This window comes from Sciurus vulgaris (assembly GCF_902686455.1).
Source record: "Sciurus vulgaris genome assembly, chromosome: 9".
Classification (NCBI taxonomy): domain Eukaryota; kingdom Metazoa; phylum Chordata; class Mammalia; order Rodentia; family Sciuridae; genus Sciurus; species Sciurus vulgaris.
The window spans coordinates 128,125,703-128,148,654 of NC_136469.1; positions in this window are offsets into that span (position 1 = coordinate 128,125,703).

Sequence of the window (22,952 nt, forward strand, 5' to 3'; positions counted from 1 at the left end):
ATATAAGGATGGGAGATTCATTGTATCTCTATTTTATTCACTGGACTATACCTTATCAATCAGATAAATTCTGAAGATAACAGTACTCTCCACTCAGTTGCATAGTACCCCAACTGCAGATGTGACATTATAAGAGGTGGTGCAATCATTAGAATATTGAATGCCTTCAAAGGTATGTCTTAAAGACTTGGTCACCAGGGAGGTGCTACTGAGAGATGGTGGAGTTTTCAGCAGGTAAGATCTGGTGGGAAGTACTTAGGTCACTGGGGGCATGCCCCAAAGGGGGTTGTGGGACCCCAGTCATTTCCTCTCCTTTTTCTCTTTTGCTTCCTGGACAGAAAGTGTGAATTTAACTCTGTCATGTATTCCCATTCTGCATATCCACTGGAGGCTCAGAGTAATGGGTTCACCCAATCATGAATGAGAATCTCTAAAACTAAGAGTCAAAGTCAGGCTTTCTCTTATGGGTTAATTTTCTCAGGCATTTTGTTATAGTGATGGAAAGCTGACTAACAGATGTGGTATGTTTGCTCTAACAGATAAAATATCCTCAAGTATCTGGTATTTAGTCATTCACCTGGTGAATATTTTTTATTTTTTCCATTCTTATTAAAAGGGTGAATCAAAACCAGTTTTAATTCACACAAAAGAGACAACAGTATGAGCTTTCAGTTTTTCCCCAGGACCATGTGAAAACATCTTCTGTGTTCTGTCAAATGTCAACTGAAGAAAGCTGGATGATCATGACATACTTCAGAACATCACACTTATCCATTATACACTGACATCATATAATTCTATGAATGAGCAAAAAGTAGCAAGTGTATTAAAGGCCTTAGTAAGATCTAAGTCCTCAAAGAAGAGGAGATAAATAGGATAAAGATTTAAGAGATATATTGCTAGTGGAATTTTAGAATTTCAGAGGTCTGAGACATGTTGCATAATGCCTTCCAAACTAAGGACAAATGATCACATCTTGCCACCTCACCATCGTGAGGAAAGAGGAAAGGTACCTACTTCACAGATGTCTTCAGGTTCTGGAGATACCCAATTCCATACCTAAGATATTGTTCCAGTTCACATCCTGGATGTCCCAAGATTATAGGTAAATAAGAGTAGAACTCAGGGCAGAAAAGGATTCTGCAGCAGGTTTGACTCCACACAATTGACTTTTGCCACTTACATCATGGCTAATTCTATAACAATAGCATTAATGTTGGTAAAAGATACCATTTTAGTCTGGTATAACAAAAACATCATAACCTGAGTGGCCTTTAAACAACAATATTTATTGCTCACAATTCTGAATACCAGGGAGTCCAAGATCAAGCTCTAGAGATTTGGTGTTTGGCAAGGGCCCACTTCCTGTTTCACTGATGTTCCTTTTTTTGCCCTCACGTGGTAGAAAGGGCGATAAACCTCTCTGGGTTGTGGGACCCGAGTCTTTTCCTCCCCTATTTCTCTTTATGAGGTACTAATTCCCATCATAAGGACTCTCCTTTCAAAACCTAATCACCTCTCAGAGACTGCCCCTCTAAATACCACTCCACTGGACATCAGGATTTAATATATGAATTTTAGAGGGGAAACAATCTATAGCAGAAACTTTGTTGAATTTATGCAAGATTCAGCGATAAGGATGGGGTTTCATTCTCCCTGGTAAACCAACCAGATCAACCATCAGTACTAGCTACGCAGAGGAGAAATTTAGGTAACTGAATAAAGGAAATAATGATGAATTTTAGAACACTTAATAGTTTTAAAATATATTTTTTGAATAAAAAAACCTTCTGAGTTCCAGTTTACTTTACCTGGGAAATGCTAATTTTTTATAAAACAGTGCTAATGAAAAGGGCACAATTTAGGGTCACAAAGGTCAGGACAGAATCTTGTGCTGAGGATTGAGTTGACCTCTGTGTTATCATGTGCACTGCCATATGTCACAAACTATCACACTACTCTAGTTAAGCCTCTTTAAGTGACAGGACATGGCTTACAGTGATCTCAAATGAATAAAGAGAAGGAAGTTGAGAAATTAGGCAAATTCACTCAACTGATGGTATTTGAATGGCTGCTTCTTCACATCGTTGTTCAACTTCTCGCCCGTTGAGAACCAATTCTTGATACTGGAAAATAAGTTATAGTTATGTGCATTTTGAAAAATCCCTTCCAAACTAGGCTTTTGAAATCACAAAAAAATTGCTTTATTTAATCTTTTTTATTACCTAAAATACATAGGTTCTCTTCCTGTTTGGCTGGGTTCTTGTAATTATGTAATATTTCAACAACAATAGCAGCTACAGCGATAATATAATAAAACTACATTTGGTGAGTGAATTATGAATCCAAGGCATTACACTAAGAAATTTTCATATATAATTTATTAATCTTCAAAATGGCTATAAGAATAGATAAAATATCAAACCTATTTAGTATTTGGTAAAATTGAAATAAATTAAAAACTTACTTGAATTCGTAGATCTAGACAATGCTAGAAATGGGGGCTCTTAATTTTATACTATCTGACTTCTCTGGCCATACCCCTAACTACAAGCATAATGCAATAATTGCTGTCAAGCAGTACAAATCTATGGAGCACTGAATGAATTCTCACATATCTTAAATTAATTGTAAAAAGCCCTAGCAAGTATCGGAAGGCAAGGATATGAAGCATCGCATACAGGGACTGTGAAAATAGTTTACATTTAGCAATAAAAACTAGTGTTTACTTTTTCTTCTTTTCAAATGGTATTGCCAACTTAGTGTGTCCATGTCAGCATTATGTAGGAAAGAAATCTGTATCTTAAACCAAGTTTTGTCATCCATGTTGTGGAAATCACAAGTCAATCAACCTCCTGTGACCAAATTTTCTCACGTTTGCAAAAGCATATTACTACCATTCAGATCTGCTTTAATGATTAAATGGGCTAAAGTTGGTAAATCAGGTAGCACAGCATCCCCATCCCTTACAATTAACAAACAAACAATATGCCAATAAGGAAACATGAGGTTTTCAAAGGTCGATGGAGCAACTTACCCTATATCTGTTGTGATACAAAGCTCCTTAAGTGGCCAAAGATATTCACTGGATTTTAAATCCTCATAACATTGTAAACATCTCTGGGGCAATTGCAAATAGACAGGGAATACACATGAGTATTTAGATGTGGAAAGTGATTCCACTTTCTACTTTATTTTGTCCTATGGGGTTTTCTGAATAGCTCCCTTTTCTTTTAATTCTATAGTGAATTAAACAGGCTTTTTTTTTTAGACAGCAGTGTTGCCCAGTTTGGCTTTGAACGCACCAATCTTCAAAACTCCAGTCTCCTGAGTAGCTGTGTTTAGAGATGTGCACCACAGCATGAAGTTTTTTGCTTTCTTTGTTTGCTTGTTGTTTTCATTCATGTCCTCTGACATCAGCATTATGATTTTCCTTTTAGGAAACACCAGTCCACACTTTTATCGAATGCAGTTGGTGTGTGGTGTGGTGGAGATAATCTTGGTCTTCAGCTGAAGAGGAGTGATTTGAGTTGGGGTTTAGGAGTGACCCAGGGGTGAACACTTCAACCAAACCAGGTCAATCAGGGCCAAGGGAATTCATTCTGGATTTCTTACTGGGAAAGAAATGTATTCTTTCTACTGAGTTAGATAGGATACAAATATAAGCTTGGAACTATATAGTAGCTCTCTTGCCATCGTTAATGTCAAGAATCACTCTTGAAGGCAAGATAGCTTCTTGCCAAACCATGGAAGCAACACAGGGAAGTAAAGTTAAGAGACAGAGTCCCAAGGGTGCCATCTGATTTTCTGTGCATCTGCCTGTATCTAAAACTAGAATATGACCAAAATTTTCAGTGTCCAGGACCAACCAATTATCCTTTTTTCCCTTTAATTAGTAAATTGGAACTGTTGTCATTTGCCACCAAACAATACTAAGATATTCTCTTGACTCTCGAGCATCATAACTGCTAAATGCATTTTTTTGGGGGGGGTACCAAGGGTTGAACTCAGGGGAGCTCCAACACTGAGCTATGTCCCCAGCCCTATTTTGTGTTTTATTTAGAGACAGGGTCTCACTGAGTTGCTTAGCACCTCACTTTTGCCGAGGCTGGCTTGAACTCTCGATCCTCCTGCTTCAGCCTCCTGAGTCACTTGGATTACAGGCACGTACCACCACCACGCCCAATTGACAAATGTATTTGAAATGCTCAACCCCACCAGTGACACACACCCCAAGATTTTCAGAGTGCTAACTGTACTCTTCAGACTTGTCTCAGTTAAGTGCTCCTTTCAAAATCCAACCAGTGAGTTCCTTTTTCCAACTTCTGGTCTTACTACATTGTCTTTCCCTTAAGAATCTGAATATAGCAACTGAGCTCTCTATAATAGAATGGCAAGATTATTTTGCATAAACACACATGGCTTCTTCCAACTCTCCCAAATGAGTTCTCTCCATTAGTGCATAGAGATGCCCATGGCATATGGCTCCAACAACACTACTGTGTTCGCTCCCTACAGAGATTCTCTGGGTCAGCTCTGGAGATAGTAATTACTCCTTGCATGGAAGTAGCTGTACTCAGGGGCTTTTGTAATTGATGTTTCTTACGTTACTGTTTCTTTCTCTTCAGAGATGCCTTGGAGAGCTGAAGACTAACTTATCTAGGTAATATTTGCTTTTTATTTACTTTTAAACCAAATATGATGAATAGAATTTCTGATTACAAAGACCCTGCAATCATGTCTGATACTTCTCCTTGCTAATAATAATCCCTCAAAAACAGTTATTGGACATTTTGGTAAAGGCAACTATATTTACTTATTTATAATTAAGACATTACCTCCTGAAATTATGAAGTTGCTCTTTAATATGAATATCACATGATCCATATTGCAGGGGAAACACTTCCTTTCTTAGGCTTTTAAGACTTACTTCTTCACTTTTTAGAGAAAACACCATGTCCTTTTAAATTATTAACACGAGAAAATGTCATTTGTTTCTAGCTCTTTTGAATACTACCTTCAATGTTTCACAGATTTGAGATCTATAATAACCATACAAACTGAAATTACCAGAGCAGCTTCTTAGTTGGCCTAATTTAAGCATAGCAGAGAGAGTGTTAAGCATGCGGCCATCTGATAGAGGACCTTATTTGAAGAACATTATAGCTAAATTGGAGAGAGCATAGGGCAACAGAAATGATAAATGGAATGGAAGGGATTACTGAACATATGAGAAGAGATTAAGAAAAATGGGGTTGTTTAGTCTTGAAAGAAGATGAGTCTGAGGTGAATTGATTGAGGAATTTGAACTAGCTAAGGGCCACAATGCAATTAAGTTTGATCCATTCGAAGGTGTACCTTTAGGCAGAAATGTGTGAAAGGCAAATTAAAGGGCTCTTATTTTACAGAAAGTGTGGTGATAAGCAAAGAAAGGATTTGTAAGTACTAAGCTAAAATAAAATAGTATTATCATACTTAAGAAAATATTTGTATGATTTAATTGAAGACTCTCATAAAAGCAAGAGAAAGATAGTGGGAATAAGTGTCCAAAGTCTTGGCATGTTTTTCTTTTTCTTTTGAGGCAAATCCATTTTTTAAAAAATCATTTCCTACTCATGTTATATTGGGATACAAGCATTTGGTTTGAATTCTAACTATTCACATGTTACCTAATTGAATCTGTGCTTTGGTTTCCTCATCGATTAAAGAGATTTCAGAGCTAATACTTGCACTATTTTGTTATTTGCTAAGTAACTAAATAAAAAAAATTTAAATGCATTATAGTATAAAATTTTGTTACATGGGTATTGTTATATTTGTCAATGTAAATGTGGTCAAGCACAGTTTTACAAAATAATACATGAAATATATTGAGAGCACTGTAAAAAAAATTCAAATAATTTTCTTGTACTCTATCATGATCCCAAAATAGCATGCAGTAGTAATCAAAAATTTATAAAATAATCTAAAATACTCAAAGTAATGCAACAGCAACAAAAATATTAGGAATATAAAATTTACTGAAGAATTAGGCCAAAAATTATATCATGTGGATTTAATATGTGAAGACTACAAAACTTCGTGAAGCTTTCTACCAACCGAGGGTAAAAACTAAACAATTACAACAAAACAACAAAAATCAAAACCCTGAACAGTCACATAGCATAGTAAATTCAGAATAGAATTAGACCAAATGTTATGGCAACAGACAGCTAATCTGAGCATCATGGTCAAATGAGGGCCCACCTAAGGGAACACTACAATCATAATTACCAAATTCCTTAATAACATATTTAACAATAATATAATAATACTTTCCATAGGACTCTCCATTTTTAGTGCCCAACAGCATAAATAGTTGGCATAAAATCAAAATATAAATCTAGGGTAGTTCTAATGAGTATTGTATAAATTGTTCAAACATCTAGTTCTTCCTTGAAATCTTAAATACTATATTTCATTCACTGGTTAATTAATTGCATCCATTAAAAATGAATATCTACTCTTTGTCAAAGTTCAAACTTTTAGTATATACAAAAACAAAGCATAGTCTCTTAATCAGTTCTACTTCTGACTCTAATAGACTAGGTAGTATCAGACTAAACAGCTCGCAGAAATTACTATAAAATCTGAACAAAATATTAAGAAAAAAGATATATTAAGATATAGAAAACAACCAAGGCAATCCAAATTTGGGAGATAAGAATTTAGAGAAATGTTTCTACGGGATCAAGGAACTAAAAAAAAAAAAAAAAAAAAAAAAAATCAGTTGTGTAGTAGTACTTGAGAAATAAAAAAGAAATTTGAGCAATAAAGGGGAAAAAATCAAAGTAAACAGTCTGTGCTTTCTTGAGAGTTTTGAAGTGCTATGCAGTAGGATTATGAACAGATGAACAAATGATAAGTACATGATGCTGACTAAGATGACATAATCTTGTAGCTACTGGTCAGAAGAAAAATAAGTCCTCTGAAAGATAAGCATCTTCAGAATCTTTAAAATTTTGTTGGCTTGCAATATCTAAATTTTAATTAGTTACTCTTATAAAATAGAATCAAATGACCAAAAACAAAAGAAGGAACAAACAAGTAAACAAAAACTAGAAAAATATCTTGAGTAAAAAGTCAAAGAGAGATTTTAAGATAAGCAAGATTAATGGTTCAAAATACATGAAAAAAAAAAAGAATAACATTGATGGAGAACTTGAAAACATGAGAAGAAATCATATTGAAATGCTAGTATTAAAAAATAAAATAATGGCAAGTGTTGAATAGAATTTTTAAATAAAAGACTAAATGCAATAGAAGATAGGATTAGATAAAGAGAAGACAGAATAGTAGGAAATATTCAGTCTGAGGTATATAGAGAATAAAACAGGATGCAAAATACAAAAAAGAGTATAACAAACATATAAAACAGAAGAAAAATGTTAATAAACTTTTAATTTGAGTCCTAGAGTAGGAGAGAATAAGAGAAGGAATGGAAAAAATACTTTTGAATAGATATCAACAGATTATTTTTCAAAACCAATTCAAGACATTAAACCATAAATTTAGCTTAGAAAAGTGAACATAGGATAAATACAAAAAAGATTACAGGCAATCATAGTAGATATATTTTAAAATAAGGATAGACATAAAATCTAAAACCCAGAGAACAAAAACCACATTATTTGCAAAGGAAAGGTTATAGAGCTAAGAAATATTGCTGACTTCTAAATAGAAATGCTGGAAGGATAAAGATAATGGGATAAATTTTAAACTGTAAAACAAAATAATTGCCAACCTAGATATAAAATGTTGCTAGAACATGCCCCCAAATATTGAGGTGAAGTAAAGGCATTTTAAACTGTATTATATTGCTTCCATAATGTGTCATACATTTGATGCCAAATATCATTGCAAGTTGATAGTTTTGTCACAATAAAGATCTGAAGCCCAACGCCAGTCTCATTGGACTGTAAGCAAGTGTGGTAGGATGAGTTCTGTTCTGGAAACTAAGACAATCCATTTCCTTATCTTGTCAAGCTTACAGAAGTCATTCTTACGTCTTGTTGTGTGTCATCCTTTCTCTGTCTTCAAGATTAGCAGTACTGGGCCAAGTCTTTCTCAAACTGCCATCCCTCTGGCTCCCCAAAGCTGTTAAGTTTCTCTAATATTTCTAAAACCATGCATAATTTGAACTATTATCCTCTCAAGATGCCTAACCTCTATCACATTTGTAAAGTTTCTTTTGTCCTAAAATGTATGCATGCATAGGTTTTGAAGATTAGGGTGTTAATATCTTTGGGGGGGGGGGCATCATTCTGCCTATCACACAAATAAAAACATTTAGAACTTGTCACTTGCTAAAAGGAGTGCTTCAAGAAGAAGGAATTTAAATGTTTTTTTTTTAGCTCCAGAAATCATTTTATATGCAACATGTTGTAACTAAAATAATCAAGCACATATTTGCTTTCCATCTCTGAAAAAGTTTTTTCCAAAGTAAAATTAACTAATTAACTAACATGATTATGAGTGATAATAATAAACACTAACATATTACTCAAATATTCTTCACACTTGTAGTTTAAGCCATAGAAATAAGATTATATATTATGTTTCACAGAATCTTACATAGTAGTGGGTTTGACCTACAAAATTTACAGAGGAGGAAAATAACACTTCTCATCATGTGTATGTATACTGAACCATGTTGTATGTTGTTATTTGTAGTATCAATTGTGATTTAAAAGACTGAAAAGCACTATGAAGATACTTCCTTTAATTCATAGGCAGACATAATTATCTTTTTGACCAGATAATCCCAAATATGTTCTATGAGGACAACAACATTATTTGAAAATATTTTTCCTTATATACTTAAAACATGTTTATAGCATCACTGTTTTAACTGTGTTATTGAGTATGAGGGAAAATTATTTTAAAAGAATAATAGTGCAAGTAGAAATAAAATTATTAAAAAGGTCAATATTTGGATAAGCATTACTATTTTAAATGTTAATCTATCTTCAGTTATTGAAATAAGCTCCAGTAATATGCTGGAGCCAGCTAACACCAGTTTGTAGGAACTTACTGCTAAATTTTCATTAATTCTGAAATCTAGTTGTTCCACGCATTACTTAAACCATTATCAAAAACTAAATTGTAGAAAATTACAAGTAAGTAGATTATATTCGTAGATACACAAAATGCAACTTCCAAGTTATTTTACTACATTTCATTATAACTAAGCTTCTGAGACTATTGACATCTATTATACCTCTGAGGGAAATACGACATAGTGATACATGATTTCATTTGTCCCAGCATCATTCAGTGATGTTGGATTGCAATTTGGAGTTGATCATCATAAGGGTATTTACACTATGAAAATTGATAAATACTACTTGATATATCATCTTTATTGATTGTCCAAAAAGGGGCAAAGAATGTTAGTTGGACATCTTAGAATTAGCAGGAAATTGCTCACATCAAAGCACCAAGCTGTAACATTTATCTTCATCATTTCATTTTTATAATGCTCATTAATGTAAGGTAAGAAACCATTGATGTCGTGTCTATCTTTTCTCATGATTGCAACCATCATTTGACAAAGGATATGAGAGTTTAGATAAAAATAACTGGAAGCATTCTGTAAGAATCAATTAGCCATATGAAATTTACAATTGTATTGTATATGATATTATTATTTATAAAATTAGTGCTAGTATTACTTTATATCAGGAGAAAGCACAGATGTTCCTTGACTGATGGTAAGGTTTTGTTCCAGTAAACACATTATAAGTAGAAAATAACATATGTCAAAAATGCACTTAATACTCCTAACCTACTGAAACATCAAAGCTTACCAACAGGGTACAGGGTAGAGCCCTGATTGTTTACCCTGCTCTATGGCTGGCTGAGTGCTGTGGCTGCTGCTGCTGAATAACCTAGAATAATCAGAGACTATCATACTACATATCACTAGTCCAGAAAAACATCAATAATGAAAATTCAAATTATGGTTTCTACTGAATGCATACTGTCTTTACACCATTCTAAAAATCCAAATTATTCTAAGTTAGGGAGGGTCTGTATAACAAATTTGTATATATGCATACATTTTACCCTGAAAACTAATTGCTAAACATTTACCAGTGCATATTGAAGTAGGCCCCCGAAATACAATAGAACAGTGGTGGTATTAAAGTGTTAGAACTGAGAGACAGTGAAATTATTAATTAAGTTCAAGGATTCAGGTTGTAATTTCTAGGGTGACCACTAAATGAATATAAGTAGCAAGAAGAAGATAATCAATTAGGCATTTCTGTTCAAAAAAAAATAAAAGAGAGAGTGAATGTTGTCTCTTAATTTAATGTAATTAATGATATATTTGGAATTAAAAGGATAATCCCATTTTTTGCTTTTTAAAAATTTGATTTATCTACATGTGTTCCTTTTTTTCTTCTATTTTCTCTCTATGTAGAGAAAGTTAGACTTTTAACAAAATTGTTAGCATTTCTCTATATAGATTTGTAGACTGACTTCATTACATGTCATATTGCATGCCATTAAATGTTCTTTGAAACATCATTTTTAATGGCAACATAAAAATCTCATTATATGTACTATTATTTATCCTCTTCCCCATTGGTTGATATTTGCTTTTTTATGAGCTATTATGAATAACGCTATGTGGAACATTCTTTCCCACACATTTCTTTGGCAAACCTTTGATTATTCCCATAGGGTAGGTTCTAGAAATATAATTAAAAGGTACGAGTTGTTTTAAACTCTTCATACATATTGCTAATTATGTATTATCAGAAAGGTTGTGTTAATTCACAAGGATGTTCCTTTCTCACTAGTTTCTTTAACATTGAATATTATTACTTAAAAACATATTTGCCATTCTTTAAAATTTTAAACACACATCTTGTTGGCCTTGGCATTTGCATTTCTTTATAACTATGAAATTTAAGTAGTTTGGGGGTTTATTTTCCAAATCTTTGAATTTTTGGTTCATATCTTTTGTTTTAATTTTTCAAACTTTCCTTTCTTTTATTAATATTTCCCTGTGTTTTATTTTCATTGCTATGAATGGAATGCTTATGTCCTCCCCTCTTCCACCAAACTCAGCTTGAAACATAATCTTCAGGGAATGTTACTTGGTGGGGAGAACTTTGGGAGGGCTCTGTCCTTGTGAATGAGATAACTGCTCCTTTAAAAATGACCCCAGAAACCTTCCTCACCCTTTCTGCCATGTGAGTCCACAGTGAGAAACTGCCATCTTCGAATCAGTAAGTGGGCCCTCAACAGACACTGAATCTGCTAGCATCCTGATCTCCAGAAACATGAGAATCAGATTTCTGCTGTTTATAGCTACTCAGTTTATAGTATTTTGTTATAGCAGATCAACAGACAAAACGTTCCTAATGAACCATCAACCCACAGAATTGCATATGACAATATTAATCAGTTCATTAAATATTTATAGAGATTTACTAGCTTTTAGACCTATGAAGAGTTAAAAATATATAACACACCAAGGAGCTCATAAGCGTGGTAAAAAAATTGTTTATTCATTTAATAATTGAACCCAATTTAGAGTAAAGAATCACCAACAGCCAAATATGTATCACAAGCAATAAACATACACACCAGGAAATACATTATTTGGAAAGTTTTTTTTTTTTTTTTTTTTTTTTTAATGGAGCTGGGTATTCATTGAGACTTGAAGGAAAAATGATGTGTAGATTGAGAGAAGTCAGCTAAAAATGAATAGAAGGATGTCCCAATGTATGTTTGTGGATGAATGGAAAGAGTGGAATCCATGGCCTGGTGCTTTCAGCAAATGCGTTGGTGCCATGATTATTTGAAAAGATTGGTGGAGCCAGATATGTGTCTTGATGCTTCCCCATCAACACATAACAGCCCGCACTCCTTTTCCAACCATAATGCATTTCAAGACCCACTACTGAGGTGAAAAGCAGCAAGAAGACAATGTTGAGAAAGAGGATAAGAGGGTACCCTGCCCGCGGGAGCCAATTCTCTCTCCAGTGATTTTAATGTCAGCGCTCAGTGGAGGAGGCTGGGGAGAGTTCCTGGGGCAGATGACATACACATTGAGATGCTCTAGAGAGAAATAAATGGATGAGAAGATCAGACGTGCCTCAACCCACTACAGGTGGAAAGGACAAACGAGTCTTGAATTTAGGACTTTTATAGACTTCACTTGGCTGATGCATTTGAACATTTGCCTTCCAACCCCTTCTGTTCTGTTTAAAAAAGACAACAAAATAATTATAAACATTCAAATTACAGGGAATAATCTCAAAAGCAAATCATTTAAGGCTTCCTCTTAATCGGCACTGGACTTTCCATCCCGCTTTAAATAACAGGAACACAGGTCAAAATGTAAGAAAGGACTGTCTTGAGGCACTGGAAAACAGGTCGCACAGCACTGAGGAGGGAAACAATTGATATGAATTCCACAGTGCCCCCAGCTTTCTAATGGAAAGTGTTTTCCGAACTGTACAGTAAGGGACAAGCCCCAAGCCCAGCACTGTAGTCTCATGGAGAAGTACAAGGCTCACCACTGTAGTCTCACAAAGAAGCACCAAGCCCGCCACTGTAGTCTTGCTGAGAAGCACCATGCCCAGCCCTATAGTCTCACTGAGGGGAGGATAAAAACAACAGAGTGACTGTTAGAATACTAAGTCAAAAAATGTCAGTCTTTTTCTCCAAAGAACTACCCAAGCAGTTTCTGTGAGAAATAAGATCCACTTTGGGGCACTGTTGGGAGAAGAGAAATAAGAAGACACAGGTTGCACCCAATAACCACCATGTAGAGGGAACAAAAATCAAGAGTAGGGAATGATTATTATTCCCATCATTAATTCACTACAACTTACAAATTTATTTTTACAGTTTACCATTATAAATTATAAATCGACTACAAGTTTACCTCCATACAAACCACATGCTCTAAGAAGGGAGGGTTTTTCTTCTATTCATCCTGAATCCCCAACACCTTGAACACTCCAGGGCAGGTTTCATGTGCTCAAACAATTTTATGAAAATCTAAGTGTCCTTGTGATGCTGTGAGAGCTCAAGTTCTAGATGGGCATGTTTGGTGGGGAGGGGTAAATATTATTTTTCTTTTGACATCTTTTTAATTTGGTATTAAATATCACTATAATCTCAAATTGAACTGCCTGGTTAGCCCACATTAATAATGTCTATACTGAGGAAAAGTGGAAGGAGGTAGAGCAATCAAAATCTGAAATACCATGTCACAAATAAATTTCTTCCAACGAGACATGTTCATAGGGCACCCAGGAAACTGGAGTCCAGGTTGAACCTTCTGCTCAACACCAGTTGCCTTTCATACTTCACTATTATGAAAAGGAAATATGCTTTCTCTTCCTCCTCATGGGGAGAATGAAAGCTTTAAATTTTCAGTAGATTGGTTTATAAAGGAGCATTTTAGTAGTGCTTTATGTCAAGTCACAAACACTCGTCGCCGCCCTAAAGCTTTTGTCCATTTTCCCTGCCATGTTTAAATACACATTTCAAACCAATGCTGCTTCCTTCTTTGCTTTCAGAGAAAATAAAAATTCCCTAAGATACAACTGGAAATAACCCACAGCTATGGAACACCAGAAGTCCTCAGAGGAAAATTTAAGGTGAGAAAGTTGTGTTTCAGTCTCCAATACTTTACCATGTGACAGATGGGCTCCATTTGTGAAAACTTGAACTGACGAAGATGTCAAGGGCCTGATGTTCCCTCCACCAGGATGGAGAGTACTCTGGGTGACTTGAGAGGCCACAGGGACACCTGGAACAGTGATGACCGGGAGTGGTAGGAGCAACAGAAGCGGTCGGGGTTAGACCATCAAGATTCATTTCCCGGATCCACGATGGCGGACTAGAGGGTGACTGCATCTCCAGTCGCTCCAGAACCCAGGATTCAAAAAGGGGAGGCATTGAGAGACTTGGGCTAAAATAGAGAAACAGGGTGAGTCTCCCCCACCCAGTGAAGTGCTGCCCGGGTGGCAGGCCTGGATTCGGTGGCTTATTAGAGTAGGGTAAGGCAGCTAGAGTCTTCCCCAAGCAGCTCTGTGCACTCCGGCGGTGGGCTCCTCCCACAGGGCCAGATTCTCCAGCATCTCGGAGCAGGCCCCCCAGTGAGAGCCTTTCTGCACAGAACCAAGCTTCAAGTCCCTGAACCAGGGCGGTGAGTTCCTGCCTGCAGGTTGCATCAGGGACCAGGACAGGGCAGCCAGGGACTTCCCCAAGCAGCCCGCAGCCCGGCCCCCTCTGGCGGGAAGCGCCTTTCCAGGCCCCCCAGTGATAGCCTTTCCACACAGAACCAGCTCCAAGTCCTGGAAACAGTAGAGGACTAGGGGCAGCTTTCCTTGGAAGCACTGCTTTATCAAGTTACTCCAAGATTTCAGGCTACTGAAGGCAGGAAGGTGATACACTGGAAATCTACAGGGACAATATAAGCCAATAGAAGAATTCTGAAATATCACAAAGTCCTACTGACATCTGACCAATATGAGAAAACAAGGGAAGAAAATGTCCCAAACAAACCTAGATACTATATCAATAAAACCCAATGACAACACAGCAGAAGAAATGTCAGAAAGGGAGTTCAGAATGTACATAATTAAAACAATCAGGGAAGCAAATGAGGAGATGAAAGAGCAAATGCAGGCATTGAAGGAGGAGATGAAAGAGCAAATGCAGGCATTAAATGATCGCACCAATCAATAGTTAAAAGAGCAAATACGGGAAGCAAGAGATCATTTAAATAAAGAGTTAGAGATACTGAAAAAAAACAAACAGAAATCTTTGAAATGAAGGAAACAATAAACCAAGTTAAAAACTCCATAAAAAGCATAATCAATAGGATAGGACACCTGGAAGAAAGAACCTCAGATATTGAAGACAAAATATTTAATCTTGAAAACAAAGTTGACCAAACAGAAAAGATGGTAAGAAATCATGAACAGAATCTACAAGAATTATGGGATATCATGAATAAACCAAATTTAAGAATTATTGGGATTGAGGAAGGCTTAGAGAAACAAACCAAAGCAATGAACAATCTATTCAATGAAATAATATCAGAAAATTTCCCAAATCTCAAGAATGAAATGGAAAACCAAGTACAAGAGGCTTATAGGACTCCAAATATACAAAATTACAACAGACCCACACCAAGGCACATTATTATGAAAATACCTAACATACAAAATAAAGACAGAATTTTAAAGGCCACGAGAGAAAAGAATCAAATTACATTCAGGGGGAAACCAATAAGAATATCAGCAGATTTTTCAATCCAGACCCTAAAAGCTAGAAGGGCCTGGAACAACATTTACCAAGCCCTGAAAGAAAATGGATGCCAACCAAGAATCTTATACCCAGCAAAACTTACTTTCAGATTTGATGATGAAATAAGAACCTTCCATGATAAACAAAAGCTAAAGGAATTTACAAAAAGAAAGCCAGTTTTGCAGAATATTCTCAGCAAAATATTCCATGAGGAAGAGATGAAAAACAACGATGCAAATCAGCAATGGGAGGAACTAGCCTAAAGGAATAGCCAAATAAAGGAGAAACCAAATCATGTCAAAAAACAAAAATGAGTCAATTGTCTGGGAATATAAATCATATCACAATAATAACCCTGAATGTTAATGACCTGAACTCATCAATCAAAAGACATAGACTGGCAGAATGGATTAAAAAGAAAAATCCAACAATTTGCTGCCTGCAAGAGACTCATCTCATAGAAAGAGATACCCATAGACTAAAGGTGAAAGGATGGGAAAAAACATACCAGGCACATGGACACAGCAAAAAAACTGGAGTATCCATCCTCATTTCAGATAATGTGGACTTCAAGCCAAAACTAGTCAGAAGGGATAAAGAAGGACATTACATACTGCTTAAGGGAAGCATAAATCAGCAAGACATAACAATCATAAATATCTATGCCCCGAACATTGGCTCATCCATGTATGTCAAACAAATCCTTCTCAATTCCAGAAATCAAATAGACCACAACATAATAATACTAGGCCATTTTAACACACCTCTCTCACCGTGGATAGATTGTCCAAACAAAAATTGAATAAAGAAACCATAGATCTCAATAACACAATCAACAATTTAGACTTAACCCACTTATATAGAATATACCATCCAACAAAGAACGAATACACTTTCTTCTCAGCAGCACATGGATCCTTCTCTAAAACAGACCATGCCTTATGCCACAAAGCTACTGTTAGCAAATACAAGAAGATAGAGATACTACCTTGTACTCTATCAGATCATAATGGACCGAAATTAGAAATAAATGACAGAATAAAAAAAAAAAACTTCTCCAATACTTGGAGATTAAATAATACACTATTATATGATGAATGGATAACAGAAGACATCAGGAGGGAAATTAAAAAATTCTTAGAAGTAAATGAGAACAAAGACACATCATATCAAAATCTCTGGGACACTATGAAAACAGTACTTAGAGGAAGATTTATTTCATGGGGCTCATTCAACAAAAGAAGTAGAAATCAACAAAAAAACGACTTAACATTACAGCTCAAAGCCCTAGAAAAAGAAGAGCAGACCAACATCAAAAGTAGTAGAAGACAGGAAATAGTTAAAATCAGAGCCAAAATCAACGAAATTGAAACAAAAGAAACAATTGGAAAAATTAACAAAATAAATAGTTGGTTCTTGGAAAAAATAAACAAAATTGATAAACCCTTAGCCACACTAACAAAGAGAAAGAGGGAGAACACTCAAATTACTAAAATTTGGAATGAACAAGGAAATATCACAACAGACACAAGTGAAATACAAAACATAATTAGAAGCTATTTTGAAAATCTATACTCCAACAAAACAGAAAACCTTGAAGACATCAACAAGTTTCTAGAGACATATGAATTACCTAAACTGAATCAGGAGGACATACACAATTTAAATAAATCAATTTCAAGCAATGAAATAGAAGAGGTCATCAAAAGCCTACCAACAAAGAAAAGTCCAGGACCAGATGGGTTCTCAGCCAAGTTCTACAAAACCTTTAAAGAAGAACTCATTCTAATACTTCTCAAAGTATTCCATAATATAGAAGAGGAGGGAACCCTCCCAAACTCATTCTATGAAGCCAATATCACCCTGATACCTAAACCAGACAGAGACACATCCAGGAAAGAAAATTTCAGACCAATATCCTTAATGAACATCAATGCAAAAATTCTCGACAAAATTTTAGCAAATCGCATACAAAAATATATTAAAAAGATAGTGCACCACGATCAAGTGGGTTTTATCCCAGGAATGCAAGGTTGGTTCAACATCCAGAAATCAATAAATGTCATTCACCATATCAACAGACTTAAAGTTAAGAATGACATGATTATTTCAATACATGCAGAAAAAGCATTCGATAAAATACAGCATCCCTTCATGCTCAAAACACTAGAGAAAATTGGGGTAGTGGGAACATTCCTTAACATTGTAAAGGCCATCTACGCTAAGCCCATAGCCAATATAATTCCAAATGGTGAAAAACTGAAAGCATTCCCCCTAAGAACTGGAACAAGGCAGGGATGCCCTCTTTCACTACTTCTATTCAATATCGTTCTTGAGACTCTAGCCAGAGCAATTAGACAAACCAAAGAAATTAAAGGCATACGAATTGGGAAAGAGGAACTCAAACTATCCCTGTTCACTGATGACATGATTATATATTTAGAGGAACCTGGAAATTCCACCAGAAAACTCTTAGAACTCATAAGTGAATTCAGTAAAGTAGCAGGTTACAAGATCAATGCTCATAAATCCAACGCATTTTTATACATAAGTGATGAATCTTCAGAAAGAGAAATTAGGAAAACTACCCCATTCACAATAGCATCAAAAAAAATAAAGTACTTGGGAATCAATCTCACAAAAGAGGTGAAAGACCTCTACAATGAGAATTACAGAACACTAAATAAAGAAATTAAAGAAAATCTTAGAAGATGGAAAGATCTCCCATGTTCTTGGATAGGCAGAATTAATATTGTCAAAATGGCCATACTACCAAAAGTGCTATACAGATTCAATGCAATTCCAATTAAAATCCCAATGATGTACCTTACAGAAATAGAGCAAGCAATTATGAAATTCATCTGGAAGAATAAGAAACCCAGAATAGCTAAAGCAATCCTCATTAGAAAGAGCAAAGCAGGGGTTATCGCAATACCAGTTCTTCAACTCTATTACAAAGCAATAGTAAGAAAAACGGCATGATATTGGTACCAAAATAGACAGGTAGACCAATAGTACAGAATAGAGGACATGGACACAAACCCAAATAAATACAATTTTCTCATACTAGACAAAGGTTCCAAAAATATGCAATGGAGAAAAGATACCCTCTTCAACAAATGCTGCTGGGCGAACTGGAAATCCATATGTAACAGAATGAAACTAAATCCCTATCTCTCACCCTGCACAAAACTCAACTCAAAATGGATCAAGGACCTCAGAATCAGACCAGAGACCCTGCATCTTATAGAAGAAAAACTAGGTCCAAACCTTCAACTTGTTGGCTTAGGATCAGACTTCCTTAACAGGACTCTCATAGCACAAGATATAAAAGCTAGAATCAACCACTGGGATAGATTCAAACTAAAAAGCTTTCTCTCAGCAAAGGAAACTATCAGTAATGTGAAGAGAGAGCCTACAGAGTGGGAGAATATCTTTGTCACTCATACTTCAGATAGAGTGCTAATTTCCAGAATCTATAAAGAACTCAAAAAACTGTACACCAAGAATACAAATAATCCAATCAACAAATGTGCTAAGGAAATGAACAGACACTTCACAGAAGAAGATGTACAAGCAATCAACAGATATATGAAAAAATGTTCAACTTCTCTAGTAATAAGAGAAATGCAAATCAAAACTACCCTAAGATTTCATCTCACCCCAATTAGAATGGCGATTATCAAGAATACAAGCAACAATAGGTGTTGGCGAGGTTGTGGGGAAAAAGGTACACTCATACATTGCTGGTGGGGTTGCAAATTAGTACAGCACTCTGGAAAGCAGTATGGAGATTCCTCAGAAAGCTTGGAATGGAATCACCATTTGATGCAGCTATCCCACTCCTTGGCCTATACCTAAAGGACTTAAAATCAGCATACTACAGAGATACAGCCACATCAGTGTTCATAGCTGCTCAATTCACTACAGCCAGATTGTGGAACCAACCTAGATGCCCTTCAGTTGATGAATGGATAAAGAAACTGTGGCATATATATACAATGGAATATTACTCCGCCATGAAGAATGATAAAATTATGGCGTTTGCAGGCAAATGGATGAAATTGGAGGATATCATGCTAAGTGAGATAAGCCAATCTCAAAAAACTAAAGGACGAATGATCTCGCTGATAAGTGGATGAGGACATTTAAGGGGGGTAGGAGGGGTTAGCATTATGGTCAGGGTTAGGTTTAGGGTTAGGGATAAGGAGGGTGGTAAGAATGGAGGAAGGAAGGACTGTATAGAGGGAAAAGAGGGGTGGGTGGGGTGGGGGGAAGGAAAAATATAACAGAATGAATCAAACAATATTGCCCTATGTAAATTTATGATTTTTAATTAAAATAAATTAAAAAAAAAGAAAAAAAGATTAATTTCCCAGCAGGAGAGATCCTTGGTAAGCCAACTCACAGTGCCAATGGGAAATGATAACTTTTTTGGTTTCTTGGCTAGAAATGTGCCCTTTAACTCAACCCTTCTGGTGATGGCCAGACACGATTTCAGAGCCTCGAGTAGCGGGAGGCTGTGGAGGGAGACTGTCAGGGGGTGTGCCACAGGCATGGAGTGGGGTTCAAGGATGGTGAGGCTGTCTATAGTGCACAACACTTGTAAATAATAATTGTGACAAAGAATCAGGTTGGACACATGTACCTTAAGGGGTAGCCTCAAAATGTTTTTGCTTGACAATCCCTAAAATAATAAAGTAAAATAACACACACACTTATGCACATTTTGGTAGAGTTTTTCATCTCCTATTGAAGTTCTTTCAGAGATGCATTTCCTTGATAGTGCAAATATTGACATTTTAAAATGTAACTGTTAGTTAGATCTTGCTTTAATTTTTCCCAATATGATGTAACTATCATAATGACTAAATAGTTACCACCATTCATTTAAAATACATGAATGACTTTAAAAATAACAGCATTAATTTGCCCTTCAAATTAGTATTTTTTTCTACTTCCTCTGAACATTTTTATCCTAATATCATGTGTTTTAAGCTTGGAAGAATTTTATTGATTGCCATGTACATAGATTGAGATTTAAATTTTTTAAATGTTGCCTGTAATCATAAGACTGTTAAGTGTTAAAAAATATTCTACATTGAGTTATAGAGTTGGCTTAAGTATGTCAATGATCAAAACAACATATTGTGATTCAAATTTGATTTATAATTATTAAGCATCAAAGTAATGTTTTATTGGCTATTCATCTCTTAATGAGGTCTACATCATTTTATTCTTTCATTGGCCCATATGTCTATGGATGAATATCACTTATTACTAGTATCACCTAGTTACCTGTTCCTATTTTTGGTTTTTGTAGATATAAGTGCTGAGAAATCACATTCATATATAAGTGGATGGAAACAGAAGAACCAATGTCATTCAAGTCTTTGATCTTCTTTGGCAATATATGCTCACATTCACACAGTCACTGCTCATCATCAATTATTTTTAATCTATTAGCTGACAACTTGATTAGTCCTTCTCGATTTTGCCAAAAGAAAAGATTTGGAAACCACCTTGACTTTCAAAAGAAATTTGTCATGTAATCATTAGAGTCTTTCAGATTTTCAGCATCTTTACCAGTCTATGTCCCTTGGTCTGGTGTCACAGAAGTTTATGCACTCCAGGACACTTCACCAGAGGTAGATTCTGGTTAGTGAGAACTATTCCTTTCTTTCCTAAAGCAGAAAAACTGACTTTTTTTCAGAAAAGGTGGAAATTTTAAAAACCTTGCTTTTTCTGTTCTCGGGAGATTAATGTTAAGAAAGAACAACCACAGAAGTTGGAAACTCAGAAATTCTTAGAAAATACTCAAGTAGCAGTGGTGATATATGAAGCACAGTTGTGATAGCTCGACTGCTCTAGAATAGAGTTCCTGCATTAGCCTTGTGTCATGACAGACTGAACAGAATGTCCTCCATTGATTACCATCCATCTCCTTCATATTGGGTAGATATTAGTCACCTGTGAGATACATAGTAAATACATCTAGCACACTGTGAAGTGTAGGCAATGGTAAGCATGCCAAAACACATGAATGAGCCAAAAGCTCTTAGACCAGGAAGAGATTGCATTAGTCAGTAGGAAATAAAGGCGGTCTGTACTCAGGGGCACTGATCCCTTTAATAGAACCTTAATACAAGTGTGCTAAACAAAGATAATCTTCTTGCAAAAAAAAATTTATTCTAATATTATCTACCACAATGAAAAATTCTGGTTCTTGGTGTATTCATTAAATAAGTGTGACAAAATTCTTCAAGAAATGTTTTCCAGATCTTACAATTATCTTAGAGAGATTCTTCAGTAATTCTAATAAATATTTGTTATATTATTAGTTCACTGAAAACATAAGATGTGAAACTCTATTAAAATACAATAAAATCTATGAAAAATTATGTATATGAGGAAAAACTTGAGAATATATGAGGATAATAATCATCATAGATTACTATCTGTTTGTTCTTTTCCTTCTAAATGGAAGAAATAAAATTAAATGTAAATGTGATTATATTTCTTGAAGGTGTTCATTGTTATTTACACGAAGTTATGATATATAAATAAAATGTTATAAACATTTATGTAATTTGTTATAAATTACAACAAATACATATTTTGTTAATTTGGAGAAAACGGTACATGTACTTAGTAACATGGCCAAATAGCTTAAAAACTTACAAAATAAAAATCTATTTTCTACTAATTCAGTCTTCCAGAAGTTGCTTCCCATAACCACCCTATCATACTTCTAGGAACTTTCTATACGTGTGAGGACATGTTGATGCATACATGCATAAATGAGAAGATATCAATTGTGTTTGTTTTTATTTATTTAACATTCTCCTAAAATCAATATTTCCCTGATTTGCCATTTTGGTCCCTTTTTCTTTGGATCATTCAGAATGTTTATGGGCTCCCTTTAGTATTTATAATAGCTGTCTTTAAATTTCTATATATTAGATTTAAATCTCTTTTTCTCTGTGAACTTTAGATAGCATGTTTACTAATTAATTTCCGTTTCGTGGTTCTGGTATCCACTTTCTCCCCACTGACTTCAGGGTTGCCTTGGTTATAATTCTGTCTCTGCTTTATCACTTGGTTCCTTGGTACTTTCAAATTTTCAAGATCTTCATTGATCAAAATATATGTTGAATTAATTTCTGGTTATTGAAAACATAAGAAGAAAACAGCATGTTCTCTCCAGTCTGCTTTCCCTTTTTCACCTTTAAATTCACATTAATTATGTAATGATTCTACATTGCAATATAAATGATATTTACACTGTATAATTCTCACACCTCCTTTGTATTAAGTATCTATTTAAAGGATTTACTACTCATTTTTATTTTCAGGTTTAGTTTTCTCATCAATTGGTTTGTGAATGAGTTCACATTATTCATTTTGTTTTGTTAATAAGAGCCCATAGGTGCTGTATCCCCAGAGTTCTAAAAAACCATAGAAAACTTTGGATCACATTTTCTTATTCCAAAGAAAGCATTGTTCTGAATGGTTTTCATATGTTTCTCAGGTATAAAACTAATAAAATCTGAATCCAGCCTGAATATTCCCGTTTCAGACATAAATTGAGCACATTGCCTGGATTATTTATTCTTCATCATTTATTA